This window comes from Neophocaena asiaeorientalis, unplaced genomic scaffold (genome assembly GCF_003031525.2).
Source record: "Neophocaena asiaeorientalis asiaeorientalis breed wild unplaced genomic scaffold, Neophocaena_asiaeorientalis_V1.1 scaffold177, whole genome shotgun sequence".
NCBI lineage: Eukaryota > Metazoa > Chordata > Mammalia > Artiodactyla > Phocoenidae > Neophocaena > Neophocaena asiaeorientalis.
In genome coordinates, this window is record NW_020172779.1 from 2,963,398 (window position 1) to 2,989,805 (window position 26,408).

Below are 26,408 nucleotides of genomic sequence, written 5' to 3' on the forward strand. Positions count from 1 at the left end.
GCCTTTGTTGCCTTATGCCTAAGCCTCGTTTTCCAAAATCTCCATCAGTAATGAACCAGGCACTTTAATCTCCACCTGCCTTATTCTTTGTCTCTCTCAGTACAGAACTCAGGCAAGAAACAAAATAACATACTCTATCGGGCTGCCTAAAACCCCACCGTATGCCATCAATAATTTTCACATTGTATAGATTTGCCAAGTTCTCTCCTGTAGCAAACCCCCAAACAGCACCATAAATACTGCTTTAAAGGGTGATACAGGTTTCCCCCACCATCCAAAAGTAGCGCATTCCTATGAAACCTTTCATAAGCTGAAATGGTGTAAAGCAAAGAAGCAATTACCTTAGGACACATCTTGCTAACAAATGCACAAAATAAATCAAGATAATGCACAGATGCTCACAGACACAGTTCAAAGCTATGGCAGCTTGATGCTGAGATGCTGAGTGTCGTCCTGGGGAAGGAGCTTGGCGGGGCAGCTCTCACGGCTCTGAGTGCACACTGCCTCTATAGTGGTTCATACTGAATGCTATTTTCATTTTGCCTTTTTTTCATAAGAATGAAAAACCTCTTTGGATTTCTTTAGATTTGCAAAAACAGGTACTAATGTAGATCTTTTGTAAGAGTAAAGTGACCTAAAGCGAACTTTTTTTTTTTTAACATCTTCATTGGAGTATAATTGCTTTACAATGTTGTGATGGTTTCTGCTTTATAACAAAGTGAATCAGCTATACGTATACATATATCCCCGTATCCCCTCCCTCTTGTGTCTCCCTCCCACCCTCCCTATCCCACCCCTCTAGGTGGTCACAAAGCACGGAGCTGATGTCCCTGTGCTATGAGGCTGCTTCCCACTAGCTATCTATTTTATATTTGGGAGTGTACAAATGTCCATGCCACTCTCTGACTTCGTCCCAGCTTACCCTTCCCCCTCCCCATGTCCTCAAGTCCATTCTCTACGTCTGCATCTTTATTCCTGTAATGCCCCTAGGTTCATCAGAACCCTTTTCTTTTTTTTAGATTCCATATATGTGTGTTAGCGTACGGTATTTGTTTTCTCTTTCTGACTTACTCTGTGTGACAGATTCTAGGTCCATCCACCTCACTACCAATAATTCAATTTTGTTTCTTTTTATGGCTGAGTAAAAACTAAAAATAGAACTACCATATGACCCAGCAATCCCACTACTGGGCATATACCCTGAGAAAACCATAATTCAAAAAGAATCATGTGCCACAATGTTCACTGCAGCTCTATTTACAATAGCCAGGACATGGAAGCAACCTAAGTGTCCATCGACAGATGAATGGATAAAGAAGATGTGGCATATATGTACAATGGAATATTACCCAGCCATAAAGCGAACTTTTGAAAAGCAGGGGACACCTACAATTACATTTCTAATGATGTAGTCCTACCATGGTCTCTCCTCTCATAATATCACCTTATTTTTGTTAGTCATAAGGCATCCCTTGTCTGGAAGTATTAATGGTAGACACCTTTAAGGCTTGTCTGATGAATGATCAGAGAGTAACTCTAAAATAATTGGAGAATTTGGCCAAATGTAAATTTACAGAATATAATCAAAGTGTGTTTAACTTCTTTACAAGATAAAATTCAGATTTTTAAAGCTGTGAGAATTTACAAAATGAAAGGTAAAATCCTAAATATCAATTAAGTATTCCAGAAACTAGAAGGATTAGGAAGGAAGATGAAATATAAGAAAGCATTCTGGGCTTCCCTGGTGGCGCAGTGGTTGAGAGTCCGCCTGCCGATGCAGGGGACACGGGTTCGAGCCCCGGTCCGGGAGGATCCCACATGCCGCGGAGCGGCTGGGCCCGTCAGCCATGGCCGCTGAGCCTGCGCGTCCAGAGCCTGTGCTCCGCAACTGGAGAGGCCACAACAGTGAGAGGCCTGCGTACCACAAAAAAAAAAAAAAAAGCATTCTGGAGTGAAAATCATCCCATATCTACCTTGATGAGGCTGGAAAATGCACATATTTGGCAGCTGATATGGAAACTACAATTTACATGGACAAAAAGCAACATCTAGAGACTTTAATACAGCTTTGAGGTAGATAAAGCAGCAAATACAGTTGATCCTTGAACAACATGTGTTTGAACTGCAGGGGTCCACTTATACGTGGATTTTTTTCTTCAGTAAATACATACATACTACACAATTACAGTTGGTTGAATCCTCGGAGGTGTAATCCATGGGTACAGAGGACCGACTGTGGTACCTGATCATCCATGGATTTTGGTATCTGTGGGGGATCCTGGAACTAATCCGCACCCCCCTGCCTGGCTTATTGAGGGCAGGCTGTAGTACAGGAATCCAAAAATTGACCACTAGGTTTTTAGAGATGCTATTTTGCTCAGCAACATTTTGAATGGTTCTTTCTTGAAAAGAAACAGAAGTTATATAACCAAAGTAATATAGGTTTTAATGGTCTATTTCAAAGAAAGCCTTCAGCTCTATATATGTAGACTTAAGAAATGCCATTAAAATTTATACTAAAAATATCCCCTTAGGGTAGAAATCGAACAACTTTTATGAATTAATTCTTAATGAGGTTTTCTCAAACGCAATGCAATCTTTTAAAAGAGCTTATCATTAAGTTACTAGTCTTCCATGTTTGAGTCCAAACCATGTTCCAAAAGTAGTTTATCTTGACAGGATATCCTTAAAGATATTTCAAGATATGAAAAGTCATATGCCAAAGTGTTACCACTGGTTGTTACAATGGGATGAGACTGGAGCAAAGTGATGGGGAGATGATAAAAAATTTTCTCTTTTAGTTAAAAATGTATAGACACATATTTTTCAAAAGTTTACATACTGGGTTATGTTTTGAAAGCAATTCAAAGTTTCTCGAGAAATTTTAATGTGCTTTTATTATAGGATGGATAGGAGATATCAGTGCTAATCCTTATACTGTCATTTCACATGTCTAAGTAATATAGGTGCACAATCCCTTCTCCAAAATTCTTGGGCAACTGAGTTTCAGAATTTGGAAATTTGGGGCTTTTAGACGAGGAACATGGTACATAGACTGAATGACATAAAATCATGCCACTATTTACTTGCTGATAGACTGACCAATACTTTCTTTGAGGCCTTCAGTCAGAGGCAAGGCCATGGAAGGAGAAAGAAAACGCAGGGTCTATTTATGCTCAATGGCCAGACTGCCTCCTCTCCCACCTGACTGTGTAGTTCAATAGTCTCCCATGGCTGGACGAGCTCTAGATCATAAAATGAGAACTAGGTGCATTTCTCTATACAGGTATAGTCTGAATAATAAGTGCCTGATTACTGTGTGCTTAAAAATGAAAGCACTTCAATGTATAAGCGTGTAAAACCCATATGCTGCTTAGAAATAGATATGACTGAGTGTCATTCTGTCTCCTGGAACAAGACATATGTATCTATTCAACCTCCCTCAAGAACAGGGATGATTCATAGTACAGGGCTAGGGAGGGGCCTCTGTAGGGAGTCCATTGGCCCATTCTAAACGTCTGGAGTATAGAACTGAACAGTTTGGTTTGCCAAGACTCTTTCTAACTCACAAATAATCTTGCTTCCAATTTCTATACTCTCTAAATCTATTTCACATACCACTTCTGGATTAAGTTCCCCCCAAAACAAACTTTTGATCGTGTCATCACCTTCTGGAAAACTTTCCATTGCTTCTCATTTGCTAGTAAATTAATTACATGGTCCCCACCCAACGACCAATGTCTTCCATGAGGCATTCCAACTTTTCTGACATTCCTGCATGACCCTATCCTATATTCCAGACAAGTCATTTGATGCTCTCTGTACCAGACTCAGTTTCTGTGGCACCCCAAATCTGCCCACTTGTTCTCTGGCTGGAATGGCCCTAGGAATGTTTTGCACTGTCCCCAAGGTCATGGAGCCAGGTCACTGTTGCTGCCACTATGGCTACCACTACAGACTAAGGAGCTCTGTCCGTGGCCCTGACTGGCAAGGAGAGACAGGCATGCAGGCTCCCTGGCTAGACTGAACACACAAGGCTCTCATTTTCCCAGTGGCTGTCTAGGAGGGCTACTGGCACAACCCAACAGTGCAGGGAATTTAATGCCTCAAAGTGTGAAATGGTCAGTGGTACAAGAGAGGGAACAACGGATAAATTCTTCCCTCATTCTTCTCTCTACCCTATTATATGAACAGTTCGGAGACATGAAAATTCATCCAGCCTCTACAAGTCGCTGCTGTGCTTTTTGTGTGTGTGTGTGTGGGGGGGGGTACACGGGCCTCTCACTGCTGTGGCCTCTCCCGTTGCGGAGCACAGGCTCCAGACAGACGCGCAGGCTCAGCGGCCATGGCTCACGGGCCCAGCCACTCCGCGGCATGTGGGATCCTCCCCCTTCCTAAAATTCACAAACTATGTCACAGTACTAGCTTTGTCACGGCTGTTCCCAAACCACCACTCTCATGCCTTCATGCCCAGAATCTTTCAAAACTCTTTCAAAACTGAAATCAAATGTCACACATCAACTCTTCTTTGAAGCTTTCACTAACATCATTGGTTCCTTCTCCTATAACTTACTGAACTCCAGTATAACTCCATTATAACCACTGTATTTATCCAGCAGTCAGCAAACTTCTTCTGTAAAGAGCAAGCTGATAAACATGTTTTACTCTTTCAGGCTATACATTCCCTGTTCTGATTACTCGGCACTGCCATCACAACACAAAAGGAGCCACGGACAATACATAAATAAATGGGCCGACACACTTTACAAAAACAGGCAGTGGGTAGATTTGGTCCAAAGGTCAAAGCTTGCCAATGCTTGAATTAATTCACCATGATTCCTTAAATAGCAATGAGCTCTTCATTCTTAGAATCAAGTTCAGTGCTTAACACTTATAAGGTGCGCAGTAAGAATTCGTTGCATGGGTGAATTACATAACAACAACAAAAATAAGTGTTTAAATCATGATTCCCTCCTCTGTTCCAACATGAACATTCCCTCCGGTGTAAGCAGTAGTTTCTTGCCTCTCTTTCTAAGCATGGAATTGGCCTGGAAAAACATAATAGACAGACGGAGCCGAGAAAGTGGTGGGGTTTCATGCCAAGCCCAAAGAACTGTTATTGCTTTTGCCAGACTATTTTCTGCCAAAATCTGGAATCAATCTTCTCATTAAAGGAGCCATAATAACTATTGGAATCGTAGCATTTATCTGAATGCATTTTTACTGAAATTGTCAGTAAACAATTTCATTCGTGACTCACTTCCCCTCTGTCTAATAAAGTTTTCTAGCTGTGAAAGCTATTGTTAAACTCCTAAGTGCTACTGAAAGTAGAGGTGGAATTTAGAGGCTGGAGAAGTGTAGAGCCTCTTCTTTAAGTTCTGAATTTTTATTCTTCTCTGTTAATGAGTTTTCATTCTGGCTGTGACCTTCATCTTTGCCAACTGTTTCACCATCACCCCTTTTTTCCATCAGCTCTTCTGAACTTTTCCATCGCCTCTAGTGCTTCTTTTTCATTTTTGGCTCCTTTTACCCAAAGCCGCTTACTTCCTGCGGTGTCTTTACCTCTTTCATCTCCACTGTGTTAAAACTGCCAAAAACCTAAAGGTACCCTACCTTCAGATTTTCCTTTCCTCTGCTTTTTTTCTTCTAAAATCCTATAGCCCCTTCTGTGTCTCTTCATACCCACCAACCTCCAGGCTCTACAGTTTCCACATTAAATATTAATTTTCCGTAAGTGCAGATTTCAAAAGGCAAGTTGGCAAGTCGTAGTGACAGTAAAATAGAAAAATATTATCAGATCAAATACATCAACAAATTTAATGGCAAATGGAGTATTTGTGTTTGTGGTTTAAAGACATATGTCCTTGATTTATTAGGGCATACATATTAACATGCCAAATAATTTTTAACTTTAAAAGCTGTGTTGATACCAAGAGGAAAAAAAACATATGGTAATCTGTGAAATGCAGACTATTCTAAAAATAACATTCACAAGAACTGCAATGGAAACTGATGGGGAACAAAATACATCGGCCTCATATGGGGACAGGAGCGTGAAACTGGAGCAAGCTTTCATTATCTGACAGTATTTTTTCAGCCACGGGAAACTCTGATTTTATGTTGATCAAAGATGTTAATAATCAAGGTTCTAGCAGATTGCCAAGGAAACCAATTAATTAAAGTCTCCCTAAACCACTCTCGTTGCAAAATGTTCTGAACTCACCTATAGGATCCTAGGAGCATATAGTTGGAACTGTGATGAAATATTTTCATGGGAAGAATATGGGAAAAATCAAACACTCCTGAAATTTCTTCCAAAATATGTTGATGGCAGAAGATACACAAACCCATCTAGAGAGAAGGCTGGAAGCAGGACAGCCCCTTGGCCCACTCCCAAATGCCTGGGGGAGTTCTGAGCGCTTCCAGCAGACCACCTCCACAAAGGCTGGAGAATGGTTGCAAATGCCCAGGGTCTTAAAATGTGCTTAAGGTGTGCAGGAAATAAGAAGCATGAGGAATAAGTGACATTAAGATTACACTATCAAAGATTCATTAAAGGGGGCTTCCCTGGTGGCGCAGTGGTTGAGAGTCCGCCTGCCGATGCAGGGCACACGGGTTCGTGCCCCGGTCCGGGAGGATCCCACATGCCGCGGAGCGGCTGGGCCCGTGAGCCATGGCCGCTGAGCCTGTGTGTCCGGAGCCTGTGCTCCGCAATGGGAGAGGCCACAACAGTGAGAGGCCCGCGTACCGCAAAAAAAAAAAAAAAAAAAAAAAAAGATTCATTAAGGGAATTACCTGATAAATTGCTAAATTCAATCAAACCTGCTACCATATTATATATTATAAACAGTCAGTCCTTTATGGGAATCTACAAGGGGAGAGTTCAGCACTGGAGAGGAAGATGGTAATAGCAAAGGCTTCCAGGAGGACGTGATGTTTGACATGGATTTGGAGAGTTGGGAATTAGGTTGCAGGAAAGAAGGAGGTGGAAGCCACAAAAGATCAGTGAAAGGACTAGAATTTCTAGAGCTGAAACTCCGTATTAAGGAAGCATGGGAACTCGAAAAGAAAGTGAAGTGACATTTACCTGCACACAGCAAACTGGCACCTGAAACTGCAAGTCATGGTGTACTTTCTTTGACAAAAGCCATACTGAGAATCTACTATGTATATGGCACCAATGGTAGGTACTACGAATTAAAAGACAAATGAGATAGTCTTTCTTTCAAAGATTTCACAGTATAGCAAGACAGACTGAAATATGAATAAAGACATATAATGCGATAGATGCTGTAGTATACTTAGAGTAAAAGGTTTAAAAGTAGACATGTAGGACTAAGGATTCCATGTCTCTCTCAGGGAAAGGGGGCAAGCTCATATAGTGCATACATCTGGTACATACATACATTTAGTACAATAATCTTTTTGAAAAGCAATTTGACAATAGGAAGTTTCTTCACATCCTTTGATTCATTAATTCCACTGTTGACATTTTTCATTATAAATTATTAAAGACATGGACAAAGAATTCTGTATTAGAATTTATCGTGATTATATTCACAATGGTTAGCATAGGTTCTTGAGCCATTCTAACTGGGTTAGAATTCTGGCTTTATCACTTATCGTGATCTTGGATGAGGAACCCAACCCTACGGTCGTCAGTGTGCTCATCCAAAAACATGGGGAAGATAAGAGTGCCTCCCATGAAAGGCTGTTATGGATCCTTTAAGTGTTAGGAAATATAAAAGATTCAACAGACTACCTGGCCCATAGTGAGTGCTCAGTAATTCTTAGCTCATTAATTTGTAGTAGTGAAAAACTAGAAATACCTCAATGTTCTATAATAGGTGATTGAAGAGATTATGAAACATCTCATGTAGTGTAATATTAGGTAGCCATAAAACCCTTTTTATTAACTATTAAATGGAGAAAATGATGATGATATATAGCTGACCCTTGAACAATGCCAGCATTAGTGGCGCCAACCCTCTGTGCAATAGAAAGTCTATAAAATTTCACAGTTGGCCCTCCATTTTTGCGCTTCTACATCCAGGGATTCAACCAACCACAAATGGTGTAGAACTGTGGTACATATTTATTGAAAAGTGTGAACCCACGCAGCACGCAGTTCGAACCCATGTTGTTCAAGGTTCAACTGTAATGTTAATTGCAAAACGTAACATACAAACTATTTGCTGAATTTTCCGGATTGTCTTAAAGCAAAACAAATAACTATATAGATGCATAACCTTGGGGAAAAACAGAACTGAATACTCTTCAGAAGTTATCTCCAGGTGATGGAATTAGAAATTACTTTTATTTTCCCTGTGTACTTTCCAAAAATTCTACAACGAACATAGATTGCTTTTATTATGAGGGAAGGAAATTATTTAAAATAGTGCATTTTTCAAAATGCCAAATTCATTTGCCAGGACATGGTACTAATTTTTGACAAATTTTCATCTGTCCTTTGCACACATTTCCATATGGAAGACATTACACTTAATGCCTTCTCAACCCCATTGTCATTCACTCATGCAATAAGTCACTGGATTCTATTAGGTTCTCAGTACTATAGCACATTTGTGTGGGAGACAGGGAAAATGAAGGTCATGGCCTTTATCTTTAGAGTATCTTGGAGAAGAGTGAGATGCATAAGTGCTTTATACACCAGGATAAGGTAAGTAATATAGGAATGAAGAGAAAAGAGGGCACTGTGGGCAGGAATAGCTGAGGCAGGCTTCAAGGAGAGGAGGGAATTGAACTGGATCCTGGAGATGGGTAGGGTTTGAATAGCTCGAGCACATGGGGAAGGATATGCCAGATAAGGATAATGAAAATGAAGCAAAGGTAGAAGTTAAGTGATATGCTTGAACCATAACCCACCATCTGCAGGGCACCATGAGTGATTGGCCTAGAGAGAGCCAAAGTTTCACATTAAGGACAAAAAATAGGTTCCATCACACTTGCTAATTTGATTTTTCTTTTTTTTGGTGGAACAACGTTGAGAAAAATCCGAGGGTTGCATTGATGATTGTGAAGATTCATCTGAGAAGGAAACAGTGTCATAGACTACTCTTATCTGTCATGAGTAAGACAAAGCAGAATTGGTTTTTGCCATCACAGAGCTTACATTAGAGAGTAAGGATTTACATCATAGAGTAGTGGTCCTGGGTGGGCCATGATGGAAGACAGAAGTCTAGAACTTCTCTGGATCACTGAAGGTTTCTCAGCGGTAAAAAAGGGGAAAGCACAGGGAAAAAGCCAAGGGTGACTCAAGGAATTCTGACCTGGAACATGACAAGGAAAATGGCCCACAAAACAGAGATGAAGAGAGGGCACAAACCACCAACTGTCTTTCTGTAATTTTGGGGGGGAAATCACTAAATTCTTCACACCTACTGCTGCTTTTAAAAAAGGAAGAGGGAAAACTTGAGGATTTCTGATGTTTCTTCTAATTTTAATGACCTATGCCTCGAAGACTCCTAACACGCTTTATGTAAAATCAAGTAATTAAAATCCCAATCTTCTTCTTCTATGGGCCACAATTCCACATGGCAGTTTATCCCTGTCTTAGTCTGTTTGGGCTGCTATACAAAATACCACAGTCTGTTTTGTCTTCTGTAACACAATATAGCTTATAAACAACAGAAATTTATTTTTCACAGGCCAGAGGCTGGAAAGTTCAAGATCAAGGTGCCAGCATGCTTGTATTCCTGGTTCACAACCAGCAATTTCTCGCTGTGTCCTCACTTGGTGGAGGGGCTAGGGAACTGTCTGAGTCTCTTGTATAAGGGCACTTAATCCCATGCATGAGGGTCCCACCCTCAGAATCTAAGCACCTCCCAAAGCCCCTACCTCCTAATACCATCATCTTTGGGGGTTAGAATTTCAATGTATGAATTGGGGGGGGGATATAAACATTCAGACAATAGCAATCCCCTTTCAGGAGCTTTTTTTTTGAGTGATTAGAAAAATCTTGGGTATTGAATGCATACATTTAATTAGCTTTAGTAGTGAATATTGGAAACAAATAAAAATATGTACCAAAAGGGAAATGGATAAATAACATAAATTAAATGTGGTCTATTTGGTTGACAGAATACCATACAAATAAAAACAAAAAATTGGATCTGTGTATCAATATGAATTTATCATAAAAATATATTGTTGAGGGCTTCCCTGGTAGTGCAGTGGCTCAGAGTCCGCCTGCTGATGCAGGGGACATGGGTTCGTGCCCCGGTCTGGGAAGATCCCACATGCTGTGGAGCCGTGGCCACTGAGCCTGCGCGTCCGGAGCCTGTACTCTGCAACGGGAGAGGCCACAGCAGTGAGAGGCCCGTGTACCGCAAAAAAAAAAAAAAAAATATATATATATATTGTTGAGTGAATAAAAGCAAACTGCAGAACAACAGGTATAGTGTGATCTAATTTACACAATAAAGCAAAAACTACAAGCAATACTCTATGTTTTCTATGAAAAGCACACACAAACATGGGTGTGTACATATTAAAAAAGAGCATGGATACACAACTCATAAGAGTGATTATTTCTGAGGACAAGGGTAAAGAACTAAAATTAATAGTGCACTAACTTTATAATGTAACGTTTTAAAAAATAATAAACACATGTGTTACCTGGGTAATTTAAAACTTTAGAAAGAAGGGGGAAGAATCAACTAGCAAAGCAACCATAACATGAAGAATATAACAGTGGAGTAAGGATCAGAAGACTGAAACTCCAAACAGGACTCTGTCCCTAACTAGCCATTTAGCAGGAAAACTCACTTACTCTCTCTGGGTACCAGTTTCCTCCCTTAGCTAAAGCACAAAGGCATTGGCCAACGAAGATCATGAAAGTTCTTAAGACATTGAGATGTCTTTGAATTGTTGATGTTTCATAGCACAGTGAGCAAATACCCAATGATATTTAACACAAATGTCAGAATTTCCATGGGTTAAAAAGCACAGTGACCTTAACTGCCAGGACACCTCTCTGCTGTTCAGCGACTTGGAAAAGTTAAGCTCCCTGGGTAACACATTTGATCTGAACGCTCTGCGGGAGCTTCCTGCCTGGGTTTTTCTTCTCAGGACAACTGAATCTGGTGTCTAATACGTGTGGTCTAACCACTCAAAGTATCTATGTACGATAATATCCATAGGATTTTCACAAAAAGGATTTGTTGAGAATGACTAAATCTATACTCTGAAATGAAAACCAGCCACAGTTTAATCTATAACTGATACACAGTGGGTCCTGGCATCAGTCTCTGGTTGCTCCTTCCCGGGGGGGCGGACAATAATTCTTCACCATAGTGACGAAGGCAAAAGCCTGACGGCTGGTCTTCTCTGGAGCCTCCTTTCTGTGTTCCACATTGTTCTCCTATCACAAGGTGTGCTCTGGGATGCCCACTTCTTGGTGTAGAAGCTTTTTATGTTTACGCGAGAATTTTGCTTGATTTGAATAGTTATTTGTCCATGCACCTTTGAAGCTCTCAGTGTCTTATTTGAACATGCTATACTTAAACTATCTTTGCAGTAATGCTGATTCTATGGTGAATTCATGCTGCTCCAGTGCCCCGTTTTTCCGTTATTTTTTTTTTCCTACTTATAATTCAGATTGAAATGAATCCCTCCTTTGCACAATGTGATACCACTTCCCGTGTGTAGCAGGAAATATTTTCATTATCCCCTTTTCCCTTTAGCGATAGAACCCTCAGACGCTGGCTGGGCACACGGCCACCAAAATAAAGATTGCTTTTGCCATCCTCCCTTACAGTTACACACAGCATGTGACTAACCTTAGACCAATAGCATGTGAATGTTAGTGATGTGTGCGCCTTCCAATTGGCGGCCCTCAAGAGAAGGTGTGTGCCCTTTACTCCCTGTTTTTTCATCTCAGGAACTAAAATATGATGATGAATCTCCTTCATCCATGTGAATGGAAGCAATGCCTAGGGATGGCAGAGGGACAAGAGAGAAATCTGCATTACTAATCCACGGAGCAGCCATAACAGCCCTGGTATGTGTCTCGTCAGACTTAGGTAAAACAGAAATCAAGTTCTATCCTGTTTAAGCCACAGTTATTTGGCGTCTTGTCAGCACTATGAAGCAATGAACTAATGAATACAGAATTTGGTACCTAGGAGTAGGGCAACGATGCGGCACAACTGAACATATATTACGTTGGCTTAACGGTTAAGCAGCAGGCCACAAGGATATAAAACTTCGAGGCTAGAAACCTAATAGTAAAACATTTGATAAAAATGTTTCATCATTGTCTATGGCTGCTATAACAAATTGCCGTGTATTTAATGGCTTAAACCAACACAAATTTTTTATCATGCAGTTCTGCAGGTCAGAAATCTGAAATGGGACTTGCTGGGCTAAAATCAAGGGGTGGGCACGGTTGTGTTCTGTTCTGTAGGCTCCGGGAGAAACTCCCTTGCTTGCATTTTCCAGTTTCTAAAGGCTGCTTACATTCCTTGGCTCCTAGCCCATTCCTCCGTTTTCAAAGCCAGGAACAGCAGGTCAAGTCACTTCAAACCTCTTCTTGCCTCTCATCTACATTTAAGAGCTGTTGTGACCCAGGATAAATTTCCTCTCTTAAGGTCAGCTAATTATTAACCTTCATTCCATCTGCTACCTTAATTCCTTTCTGTCATATAAGGGTACATATTCACAGGTTCTGGAGATTAGGACATGGACATCTTTTTTTTTTTTTTGCGGTACGTGGGCCTCTCACTGTTGTGGTCTCTCCCGTTGCGGAGCACAGGCTCTGGACGCGCAGGCTCAGCGGCCATGGCTCATGGGCCCAGCCGCTCCGCGGCATGTGGGATCTTCCCTGACCGGGGCATGAACCCGTGTCCCCTGCATCGGCAGGCAGACTCTCAACCACTGCGCCACCAGGGAAGCCCAGGACATGGACATCTTTGAGGGGCCATTATTCTGCCTACCACAATGTCTCCTGTGATAACTTGGAAATCAAAACCCATGCTAACTGAGCCTACTATAGGAAAGTGTTGAAATTTTTCAGAATGATAGTGTATGCTGTCTACTTCTTGCCATTTTCAACAAAGCGCTGACAGAGTAAGCCGAGCTCCAGGAAGAGTCAGCCTACTTGAAAGCAGAGATGGAAGTTCAGCTCTGTTTAGGAAGATGCTTTTTAAAAATTTTTTCCTTTTTAATTGGCTTGGGGCAGGGTCTAGGTATTTGGACCCACACAGGGTTGAAAAGGTAGCAGTTTCTCTGCTCTGGTGATTCTGAAGAAGCAGCCATAGCAGGAGGTAAGTCCAAGCTTTTCTCAAGTACTTCCCAGTAAGTGCCCTCTGCCAGATGATGGGAGGGGGCACAGTGGCACAAATTGGACTAAAGATATTTCTGTCCTACCCAAGTCTGTTTTTTAACTGCCTCAGTGCCTTGCAGAAAAAGACCAGTGTAGTGGTGGACAGATCAGAGAGGACAGAAAATAAAAGACTAAAATTTTCATGCTTAAAAAATCTGTTACACGAGACTGCTGGCTACTATCTTATGCGACTGATTGAAAGCAATTAGAACTGAAATTTGACTTGGTTTTTGAAGGAATTATGCTACCAAATGAAGGGAAACGTAGCTAGCCAAAGCTTGAGCCTGTTATACACTAAAACATCTATAGATCTTTGCACCTGCACCAGCAGAAGGTGGTTTGGCCACCAAGAAAGATAATCTTGCCAGTGTTCACTTTGAATGTATGAAGAAGGACAACGGACAAGGCAAAGTTCCCTGAAGAGAAAGCCAGGGTCTGGGGGAGGGGGGAGGAGAATGAGGGAGAAGCACTGGCCTCAGGTACAAAAAATTTAAGGGGCTGCAAAAAAAAGTCAGTAATCGCGATAAATAATTTTTTTTTTTTTTTGCGGTACGCGGGCCTCTCACTGTTGTGGCCTCTCCCGTTGCGGAGCACAGGCTCCGGACGCGCAGGCTCAGTGGCCATGGCTCACGGGCCTAGCTGCTCCGCGGCATGTGGGATCTTCCCGGACCAGGGCACGAACCCGTGTCCCCTGCATCGGCAGGAGGACTCTCAACCACTGCGCCACCAGGGAAGCCCAATAAATAATATTTTAATGCAATGTTTTGGAGAATCAAAATTAGTGCAAAACATTCTTGAATAAAATATCAAAGTTTTTAATGATGGCAGGATCAGTAACAGTGCTATAGGAAGCCATAAGGGAGCCTGAGGCAAAAGGAAAAACCAGTAATATTAATCTTATCTTTATTAAAAATTGATATTTTGTTCATCATGGATCTTTTGCATTATTTTTATTTGTTTAAAATGTTATTAAAATATTTTTATCTTAACTATTGAAATTTTTTGTGCCCCCTTGTATTTTACGTCTGAGGCAAATGTCTGCCTCTCCTCCCTCACCTCACTCTAACCTGGGCCCTGGAGGAGACATAGAGAACATTAGTCCAGAAAGTTCTGCCTGGAGAGTAGAACCAGGTATGCCAGATGAACTAAAGAAGGAGTTCACTCCACTGACGGGGAAAGGAATCATAGGCTGAACTGTGCCTCCACAAAATTCACACGTTGATGTCCTAACCCCAGTACCTCAGAATATGACTATTTGGAGATACGGCTATTAAAGAGGTGATTAGAAGCCTCCTTGAAAATGAGGCCCCTAGGGTGGGCCCCTAATTCAATTTGACCGGTGTCCTTATAAAAAGAGGAAATTTGGACACACACAAGTGACACCAGGGATGCACGTGCATAGAGGAAAGGACACAGTGAGAAGGCAGTGAAGAGAGGCTTCAGAAGAAACCAAAGCTACGGACACCTTGATCTTGGACTTCCAGCCTCCAGAACTGTGAGAAAATTAATTTCTGTTGTATTTTGCTATTGCCGCTCTGGCAAACTATTACAGGAGTCTTTGGTATTCCTTCACAGGTGGTATTTGATAATTGTTTTAACGTGATTATTGTATTATGCCTTTTTCTAAATGGGCAACTTGGTGGGGAGGGCAGGGTTGTTTATTTTAATTGCAGCTATACAGCTGCCAATTTGCTATTTTATATTGGTGAGGGGTCAATTAACTGGTCTTTTAGGTTAGAGTTCACTGGGCCAGGGGCAGAGCGCCAAGTCATGGTGCAAAAGACTATGCATCACCTGCAGACACTGGGCTTTGAGCTGATGCAGCCCGCAAGGGGAGGCGGGTGTGTCCTAGGAGCAGGAAGAAGGATGCATGAAAATGTTAGGGTGGCCAGAGAAGCAGACCAGGATGAGAATCACTATTGTCTCCCAACGTCTACTTCCTCTTTCATCCTCTAGTAACAAAGCCCTCCCATCTCAGCTGCACACATGGCCACCCAGACTAGAAATCTCCTTATAGATAAGTGAGACCACATACTTAATTCTGAGCAATGGGATAAGAGTGGACGAGATGTGTGCGTGTCCTAAAAATGAAGCGGTGCATCCTCCCATCTCTTTCTTCAACAAGCTGCTCCAAATGTCAACATTGTGACAAGCCGCTTTCACCTGTGCAGATAAAGGCTACACCCACCAACCACTGAAGCCACAGTTGTCCTGGTCACCCAGTTTGCCCGGGCAAATATAGACAAGAGCATATGATCAGGAAAGATTTATGGCTATATCCCCAATAAGCTAGATTCCCCTGTTCTCTGGATTTAATTTGGGCAATGTGAGTAGTTCAAATTATGTTGAATATGAAATGATTGAACTGTTTGGGAGATTAGTTAGGATATCAGTTCAATTACTATAGAATTCCAAATAATAATGGTCTCAACAAAATAGAACCATCCTTTCCTCTCACATAACGTTTCAAGTATACGCAGTTGGGGTTGATACGGTGGCATCACAATATCTAAGACAAACGTCTTTCCTATTTTGCAGCTTTGTCATCCCATATGTATATTTCTAGCCCTGAGCTATCACCTGAGCTTCAGACTCATTTACCCAGTTGTTTAATCAACAGCTCCACTCAGATATCTGAAAGGGATCTCCGACTTAAATTTCTAAACTAGAACTCTTGCTTTTCTCCCCTAAACCATGTCTCCCGCAATCTTCCCTATGTCAGCAAATAGCACTGCTACTCATCCAGTTGTTCATACTCAGTGACTCAGACCAAAATCGCAGGAATAATTCAAGACAATTTCTGTCCGTTTGGAAATACATTCCAGATCTGATCACTTCCCGCCAACTCCACCGTTGTCACTCTAATCTACGCCTTCGTTTTCTCTAGATTATAAAATCACAGTAGCAACCTAATTGGACTCCTTACTTCCATGCTTAGATTGCAAAGTTCATCCCCCCATACAGAGGCCAGAGTGTATTAATATTCTATCATTGCTATGACAAATTACCACTAACTTAGTGATTTTAAAATACAAATTTATCATGTTACTCTTCTGTAAGCCAGAAATCCAACATGAGTCTCATTGGGCCAAAATCAAGGTGTTGTTTACCTGCATTCCCTTTTGGAGGAGCTAGTGGAGAATCCACTTCCTTCTTCTAATTTCTGCACGCTGCTCATATACTCTGAGGCTTGTGACCTCGGTCCTCCATCTTCAAAAGCAGGAGTGGTGGACTGAGTCCTTCTCACATCACATCACTCTGACCTTTCCTACCTTCTTCTTCCACTTTTAAGGACCCTTGAGATTACACTGGGACCACCCGGAAAAATCGAGATAATCTCCCTCTTTGAAGATCTGATTAGCAACTTCAATCCCATCTGCAACTTTAATTTCCCTTTGTCGTGTAAGGTAACACTATTCTGCCTACCATACAGTGTGATCTTTAATCACATAAATCAGATTTCATTTCCCCCTTTCTATGTCCTCCATTGCCTTCTCATTCACACTTAGAGAAGCAAAACGCTTACCCCAGCAAACGTGCTTTGTGTGAACTGCTCATGTCTACTCTTATTCTACCCCCCATCACCCTTTCCCACTAAATTTTATGCAGTCTCACCAATCTTCTTGCTGTCCCCAGAATGCCAAGCTTATTCCCACCTCAGAGCCTCTGAATGTTCTCTTTTTGCTGCTAGGAATCTCTTCCTTATATACCTGCATGGTCCCCTCCCTCATTTCATCCATGTCTCTGCCCAAAGAGCACTTACTCAGAAATGCCATCCTTGACCACTATGTACCACTGTCATCATAATATCTGGTACCACCATATCAGCATTCCTCTGAGTTGTTATTATTCATTGCTGACATTATGTGATATATTTATTTATTCATTTCTACCAGAATATAAGCTCCATGAGGATAGGGGATTTGTTTGTCTTATTCTCTGCTTCATCTGTAGCATGTAATGGGTGTCAAATATGTATTTGGCAAATGAGTGGTTGAATGTAAGAATAAATTAGCTGATACAGTTGGCATTTCTACCTAGTCTCAAACATCAAAATAACTCAACCATTCTCCTGCAAGAGATGAACCATTTAGATTCAGAACAATCCGGGCAGAATTCGACACTTAAGCCTCACTCTGTCCTATTTGCAAAGCAATTGAAAGCAAGGGATTTGTTCCATTTCCTTCCTTGTGTGTCTTGGTTTTCAAATGAGGTGTTTAATTCCAGCCAGCATGCTAAGCAAGTACAGACTCTGTGTTGAGCCTCCTGTTCTACCCTGGTAATTCTCACACAAAGCAGGACGGTTATTAACCCACTCTCTACAGATGCTGTAGCTGCATCTTGCAGATTGTCAAAGAGCAGTGACAGATATGCAGTGCCCGGCAGCCCCAAAAGTTGCTCTACAGGGTTCTGGACTAATAGCTTCCCCAAAAGTCATTATTGATCAAGTAAAGCTTCCAACTCAGGGAAAGTGATGGCTTAAGGCAAACAACAGTGTTTCGTAACAGAAATGGCTTGATCTGATTCGCTCTTAACAATCAGAACCTAATCATCTCAGTTCAAAAAAAATTTTGTACAGAGAATCTGTTGCAAGCCAGGGCCTATGGGTCTATGCCAGGGACCACAGCATTCAAAGGAGAAGGAAACAGCTTTGTCCTATGGACTCTCTCACTCAATGTAGTGAAATAATGATTTACGCTAAAGTCCACGTATGTGTCAAAGATGTGTTTTTTTGAAACAGGAAGATGTCTGTCTTCGGATGGCCATTTAAAATATCGCAGGTGATATTTGACGTTTGCTGTATAAAACAAACAAAAAATAGCCACTCTCAGGAGCCAGTATCTATTCTTTTGCACCATGATTATGGAGTAGGTTTAAATTCCCTAATCATGTGAGCAACAAAGGCAGTAATGGCAAGGATGGTGGTCTGATGTACCTAGATTAAAATAGCTTCCCATTTATACTAGTTTCAGACTCTGTACTCTGGGTGCCTGGATCTTAATGTATCTAAAACTCACCTCCCACTCCAATTTGACCTCTTCTTCTGAGGTCTATCTGCTTCTCCAAGCTTCGATGCACCCTTCTACTCCTGACCACGTTTAGGTTTCTGGTCACTCGTAACTGGTCACTATCCCAACCCTTGAAGACAAGCAGATTCTTAAGCCACTCAACTGCCAGACCAGAGGCATACCTCCTGCCTTTCAACCCAAATCCTGCCTAAAGAACCCTGCTATGCAGCTGCCAGGATCGCGGAACGGCAGTGACAGAGACAGTGAAGTGGAGCGGTGCCCACTTGGAGACTGACCTGGCTTTGGATTCCATCCCTGGACAGCTTTATATTTTCTGAGGAATTAGAATTTGAGCTCTGAGAACAGGAACCATTTTGTCTGGATCTCTTCAAAAGAAATCATATGCAAGAGCGCATGGTAGGAACTCATTGCATTAAATCGAATTTAATTAAGATACTCTGAAAGGTAACTGAATAAAATGGCTAAAGTAACTGGCTTACCTTTCACACTGAAAACCTATTTGTGAGCTTTCGACACAGGTCCAGATCAAGAAAATAATATTTGGTATCAGTGTTAGGTACAGGTATAGATAGGGATAGGTAGGTAGTAGATAGACAGATGATAGGTAGGTGGATAGACAGATGCATAGATAGATAGATAGATAGATAGATGATAGTTAAAAATAATAGGAACTGAGATGCTAAAGGAAGTCTAGAAGAAGCCATGAACATCAGCCACGAGGACCAATATCCAGTCCTCCTAAGGGAATCCTCAGTTTGGCCTGTCTGAAAGTGAGAGAGTGGAATACTAAGAATATCTTTTAAACAGTAGATCTGATCCCCTACATTATCTCTGGAAATACAAACACCAAGCTTTCTGAGAATAGCAAGAGAGCCAAGTGATGGCCTAAAGTCCAAGGTCAGTAAAAAGATGCCAAGTTAGACATAATCACAGCAGCACTTTGTTCAGGGACTTCCAAGTGGATGCATATGATGGACAGAAGGAACCAGTGTTTACTGAAGTTCTCCTATGTACCAAATGTTTTGCACATATCAATAAATTAAGTACTTACTAGTAGCCAGTATTTGTCTATTACAGGCCTGTGGTGGATTGCAGGTGATAGGCAGACATGTGGAATTCTGCCATGGAAAGGGCTTTAGTGATAAATGAGTTCAGGATCTTTATCTCAAAATTTAGGAAACCAAGGTTTGGAATGAGAAAGCAACTTGCCCAAGGTCATACTTGATTTTTTTTTTTTTTTTTTTTTTGCGGTACGCGGGCCTCTCCCTGCTGTGGCCTCTCCCGTTGCGGAGCACAGGCTCCGGACGCGCAGGCTCAGCGGCCATGGCTCACGGGCCCAGCCGCTCCGCAGCATGTGGGATCCTCCCGGACCGGGGCACGATCCCGTGTCCCCTGCATCGGCAGGTGGACTCTCGACCACTGCGCCACCAGGGAGGCCTCAGACTTGATTTTTGACAATTTGTCAGCATCAGAGCTGAACTTAGACCCCATAAATCTTGACTCTCAGTTCAAAGCTCTTTCCATTAATCTATTCAATCTTCTCAAGAGGAATTCTCAGTTCAAGGCTCTTTCCATTAATCTATTCAATCTTCTCAAGAGGAATTCTCAGACATGGGATCAGCATTCACTTTCTATGGAGGCCAAAATCAACCGCAGAAGAAAACACATGAGTCTGGAACGTTAGACTACTCAGAAATCCTAGCATCTGTACAGAGTGATGGGGCCTATGAAGAAACTGCTTTTTATTACAGTAATCCAAATTGCTGCCAACCAAAGGGAAACAGATTCACTCTTAACCCCCCATTCTATCTGCTCCTTTGCATAAGGAGCATGGATCAGGGGAGAGTATTTACTTACTGTGTTGCCTTAAGGCACTGAACTTCTCTGAGCTGCATCTGAATCACCTATCGAGTGAAGACAGTGATAATACAGAAGTTCTTCATTATCTCAATTTTATTATCTGAGTCTTCACAACAGGAAAGCAAACGCCATCATAACATGAACATTTTCTCTAATGGTGTACTGAGTTGATCATTTATAAAAACTAGTCTGTTCTCCACATCCCTTCTCTCTGAAAATTCATATCTATCTCTAACCATTAAATCAATGTATTTGATCATTAGTCTGTAAATATAACGCAAATCCTTTGCCAAGCAAAACTACACATCTCAGAAAAGTTTCAGAATTTCAAGTGATGAACAAGAGTAGTACTGCAAAACAGTGCAAGCCACGCACAAAGCCACTGACATATAAGGATCTTGGCCTCATTAAGCAGCTCAAAATTGTAGAAGAGAGCAAAGGCGAGGTTGATGACACAGCAGGCATTTTGAAGGAGAAAGATTCGAATATCAACATAACAATAAAAGTCACTGAAAAAACCGATACATCCATGAATATTTCTCAAAAGTAACCTTCAAAAAGATTATCCTTTGAAAGTTAATTAAACATGAAGGGATGTTGCATTGTGCTCTCACACACTTTTGGCAGAATCATGGTTTTTAAAAAAGAAAAACTTGCTATTTTCTATAATTAGCCCTAGTTGTCTTTATAACCAAAATTCTTTTTTTTATGAGACATTATTTTCACTACTATAACTCCATTTTTTCAAAATAAAGTCTCAATTGAAAACTTTTCTCCTTTTATACCATGAAATTTTTGTTGCAGCTTTAAGTAGATTCTCTTGTGAATAATCATCCTTGCATATATTAAGCTCTCTTTTATCTATTGCTAAATAGGGAGAATTTTGTAGGAACTGGAGCACATCAGCCAAGAACAATTTCACCCAATATCTACACAACTGCTTAGGTTCTCAAAATCTCCAAATGGCCCCTTACATGATTCTATTAACAAGCCCAAAGTACTCATAGTCTTTAGGACAACAGTTTACCATTCAATATTGGAACTGTACCATGCAGCCCCGTGACTACTGCTTCCAGGAAAGTGTAAAATTGGGAAGCAGTGCTGGATGAACTGGTAACAGCCGACTTCAGGATGAGTTCAACTCTCTCCAGTTGCCTCTTTACTTACTGTTCAGCTGCGATCCTTGCTCATCCTCAGATCCGAAGATCAGAGGAAATGATGATCTTATTTCCAATTAGAACAAATAGTAGCTATCTTGAGCTGTATCATTAATCCTTTCAGGGACATTTGTATTGTGTTACTTATCCTGTGGCCTACAATGAGGCATAAAAGAAGAATCCCTTTCCTTTTCCTGTCTCTAAATGCAGGTCCAAATAATTGCTCCTGCTGCTGGAGATGAAGGTTAATTTGAAGTAAAGACCCAGATGGGGAAATTTTCACTTGTCCAAGCAACGGAATCAAGTGTTATAGCCACTGTCACAAAACTGTCACCTTGTGACTTTGCTTTTTGCAAAGCCTCAGTTTTGTAATGCCTTCACTTGGTATGTACTTGCTATTTAGGAATGTATGCCAAGAACATCTCATCCTTAGGCACCAAAGTTTTTTTATTAAAACTATTTAACACAGCAATTTTAGTATTTGCCAAGTCATTCACTTATTCAGTAACAAATGTACCAAACCTGTGTTAGGGCTGGAGATACAAAGATGACTACAGAACTATCTCTACCCTTAGAGAGTTTAGAAAGTAACGGGTGCAGCAAAGAAGGGATGCTAAATTTAATAGTGATACTTCAGAAGAAACATCATGAAAAATAAAAAATATGGAAAATAATTTTCCTTCCTAGCCTCTAGTGGTTTTTTTAGAGCTCTTTCTAGTATTAATCTTATTCAATAGCAGCTGACATCCTAGATTTACCCAGCAAAACACCTGAGGGATACAATATATCCAATTAGTGCTAGTGGTTTGCTTAGGTATGGGGGAATATGTGTCAGTGTCTTGGTTTGAGGAGTAATCTATCTGGGGGACACACTCAAGAGATTCTTATGCATCCCTCACTCTTAAAGTGTATTAAAAATTTACCTTATAAGAATCATCTGGAATGCTCATTAAACACACAGATTCCTGGGCCCTTTCACTGGAGGGTCAGATTCAGGAGGTCTGGGGTAGACCCACAAATCTGTGTATTCAATAAACATCCAGGTGATTCTTAGCATCGTGCTAACAGAGCTTTAGAAAAACTTTTAAAACTAGTCTTGAATTTTAAGCAATTGTGCTACTTATTTCTTAGCTGCTAATTTGGGGCTTTTTAACTACTTCTCAACATTTGACAGAAAAATACTAGTTTTCGTTCTAGAATCCCACTGACAGTTACAAGTTACCAAAGCTGTTTCTTTTCTTTTTCCATCTAATCTCTACATATACAACATTAAAAACAAAGGGATACAACTAACCAACAGGAAGGCTGAAAATTGCCGAAGAATGTTACAAATTTACTGACCTTTTTCTCCAATCAAGAGGAAACATTTTTTTCCATTCTGTTTAGGATAGGATTAGAAAAGGACCCTCTCGTCAGCATTCTCAGACACAGCAAGTGTTTTCTCGGCAGTTATCAGGCACTTTAGGAAATTACTCTGCCAATCTCTTTAGGAACCCTCTCAGTTATGTGGTTTGGTATGTCTGTATCCAAATTATTGATTTTGGATCAAACTATAAAATGCAAAGATGAAAGAAAATATTTATCAAAAGTGACTGAGTGAAAATATAACCCAGACTTATGTTTGGAAACTTTCTATTATCAGAAGTAAAGGGACTAGAGTTAAGTCTACCCCAAAAATGCCAAGAAGTTGGAAGAAGGCAGCTTTCAGACCAATTGTATGGCAGGAGAAATCTGGCAGAGCACTCCTGACTGCTTCCTTAACTCACTTCTTACTGAATGACACCCTTTCAAGATGTCATTTCCTTCCAAGGATTCAGAGTTCTCGTAGTCCACTCTGCTATTTCCTGATCAAAACCTGTTCTTAGAAAAAGATCATATAATCTATTTACCTTAGAGATGTCTGTCTGAAAGATCATATAATCTATTTACCTTAGAGATGTCTGTCTGAAAACCACTTCCATGTAAAAGAAATAATTCTAGTTGTAGTTGTAGAAATATCAAGAATCATAAGTCAGGCTATGGCAATTTTGTTGTTCTGTCCCATAATGGTGAGGCATCCTGATATGCTGAGATCATACAATTTACCCTAGGAATATAATTAAAACTAGATAAGGAATCATATTCCTATGGAGACTTTAGGGGCTTGTGAGATTACATTTATCAAATTATAGAGCTATGGCTAATTGTGTGCAAGTGGAAATTAACGACCCTTTAATAATAGTTATAGATATCCAACTTATATATAATAAAGTTGAAAAAGATTAACATTTAAACCTAAACAGGGGGAATTTGCTTCTATCTACTTATGGTATAGTTCATAACACTGGGGAAACGAATCTTCACGTGGTCCCTCTGCTCTCATATCCTTGCAGATGCTCAGAGAAATAAGACCATAAGGAAGCAGCCCATAGCCTTGACTTTGATGGCCTGGGCATGAGTTTCAGCATGGGAGCTGGAGAAAACTTCAAGAAAAAATTAAAAATAATTTGGGGAGGAGTAGAATTTATTCCTCAGGGAAAGGACACTTGGAAAAGAGAAAAAGGAAAGGAGGAGAGGAGAATGGAAAGTAAGGTAGTGTTGATAATAAAAAGATTTGTAAAAGAAGGAAAGCAAATATTCAATTTTAGTTTACTTTTACAACTATATAAACCATCTCCATCTTCACAAACTCTCAGAAAAGCATCCGAGACTGAATCCACTAAAATACCTCATGGGAATGTTTTCATTTTTATAGTTCTGGTGGAAATGAGAGAAAGATGTGGCATTCAAGGTACATATCGTGGAATGGGACAGCACGCTTGGTAGAATAGGGTAATTCAGCCACTAAACTGCTTGATCAGAAGCAAGATCTCAGCACCAGAGATGACCAGGATGGTGCAGACATCACTTCCCCAACATCGGTGCCCAATCATATATACGCACACGCAGGTTCTCTGCCACTGATCACTGGATGGGGTTTCAGCCAACTTCATTTGAAATTCAAAGGTAAATGCATATGGGGGTTACACCTATAATTGTAGTCCACATAAGAATGCTTTAGTAATATAGTATGCACATACATATCTTTTCTTTAAAAATATATCTTTATTGGAGTATAATTGCTTCATAATGCTGTGTTGGTTTCTGTTGTCCAACAAAGTGAATCAGCCATATGCATACATATATCCCCATATCCCCTCCCTCTTGAGTCTCCCTCCCACCCTCCCTATCCCATCCCTCTAGGTGGTCACAAAGCACTGAGCTGCTCTCCCTGTGCTATGCGGCTGCTTCCCACTAGCTATCTATTTTACATTTGGCAGTGTATATATGCCCATGCCACTCTCTCACTTTGTCCCAGCTTACCCTTCTCCCTCCCCGTGTCCTAAAGTCCATTCTCTATGTCTACGTCTTTATTCCTGCCCTGCAACTAGGTTCATCAGTACCATTTATTTTTTAAGATTCCATATATATGTGTTAGCATCCGATATTTGTTTTTCTCTTTCTGACTTACTTCACTCTGTATGACAGACTCTAGGTCCATCCACCTCACTACAAATAACTCAATTTCATTTCTTTTTATGACGAGTAATATTCCATTGTAAATATGTGCCACGTCTTCTTTATCTATTCATCTGTCGATGGACATTTAGGTTGCTTCCATGTCCTGGCTATTGTAACTAGTAGTTCGCACATACATATCTATATTTAAGTCTGTCCAAGTATGGATGCAGTATAGGCGTGAGTATTTGTGTATTATGATGATACCATTTGGTTTTTATCCATTTATTCTAAGCTCTCTTAGTTGTTTTAAATTCTACTAGGCAGTAGAGTGGACAGATCTATGGGAAGTAGAGAGGTGCACAAGGAAGTGCAGTGCTCTGTCCTAAAAAATCTGCATATTTAATCCTAAGTATTATAAGTTATTATCCTTACACCCCAACTTCCTACTTTGACCCTAAAGTAAAAATGTATGGCATGATATTTGGTAAAGGAAACAAACATGTTTGATTCAAGTGCTACCTCATTCTGTTTATTCATACCCCTGCCCATGAGGGGCAAATTGTGCTCTGTGCCTACATCCTTCAGATAAGCACACATAGGTCAGGACCAAGAAATTTCTTCTCCATGCAAGTCTATAGGCCTGCCTCTCTCAGTCGCCACTAATAGGGTTCAACAGATGTGGGGCAGTAATCCTGGGTAAGAGAACCTATTTGACAGACCCAAATTCTCCTTCAGCTATATTGCTCCAATTGGGAAAAAGGTAGTAGAAAGCCCAGTTGTGGCTATAGATCCAAGAAACTTTTCTTGATCTATGTTTTTACTAAAAATAAGTCTAGAATTTTGATCCCTGTCCATCTTATCCCTGGCAAAGATTCTTATTTGATTCCAAGCTTGTACTGGGGGCAGGTGATGCACGATTAATTATCACCTTAAAGCTCCAACAGTGTAATCTATTTCCAGTGAGAATTATGCTATAACTAAAACAGAAATAATTGGGTAATTGATGGTGATTGCCTTGCAGCTATGTCCTGGATGCCATTTCTAAAAAGGAAGCCAATTTTCTAAAAACGCATGTTAAATGTTGCACACAATTGATTCTCTATGTCATTAAGCCAAGGAGGATATTACTTAGGGGGTTATTCATTTTTATTTTACTTTAATGAATGTTAAAAACATCTAAATCACTTACAACAATTAAGACAATTAGCTCTGTGTGGAACTGTGAAGTTGGACCTCACTCCACTCTTTCAGTTTCTGTTATTTTCTTCCTTTACTAGAATTCACTTTGATAAATCACAAGTCAGAACAACGTGTATTTGGCTCCCTTTTTTCATACACTGTGTATGTTCTTGTTGAATATTAGTTTCCCTTTCAGATTTTCTGGGGAAGAGAAGAAATAGTAACCTTTCAATATATATCACCAGGTTGAAATATCTGGATGGATTCTGACTACTGACTTTTCAGTTCTATATTTTATATCAAATTTAAAGCTGAACTTCTCTTTCTTTTTTTTTTTTTTTTTTTTTTTTTTTTTTG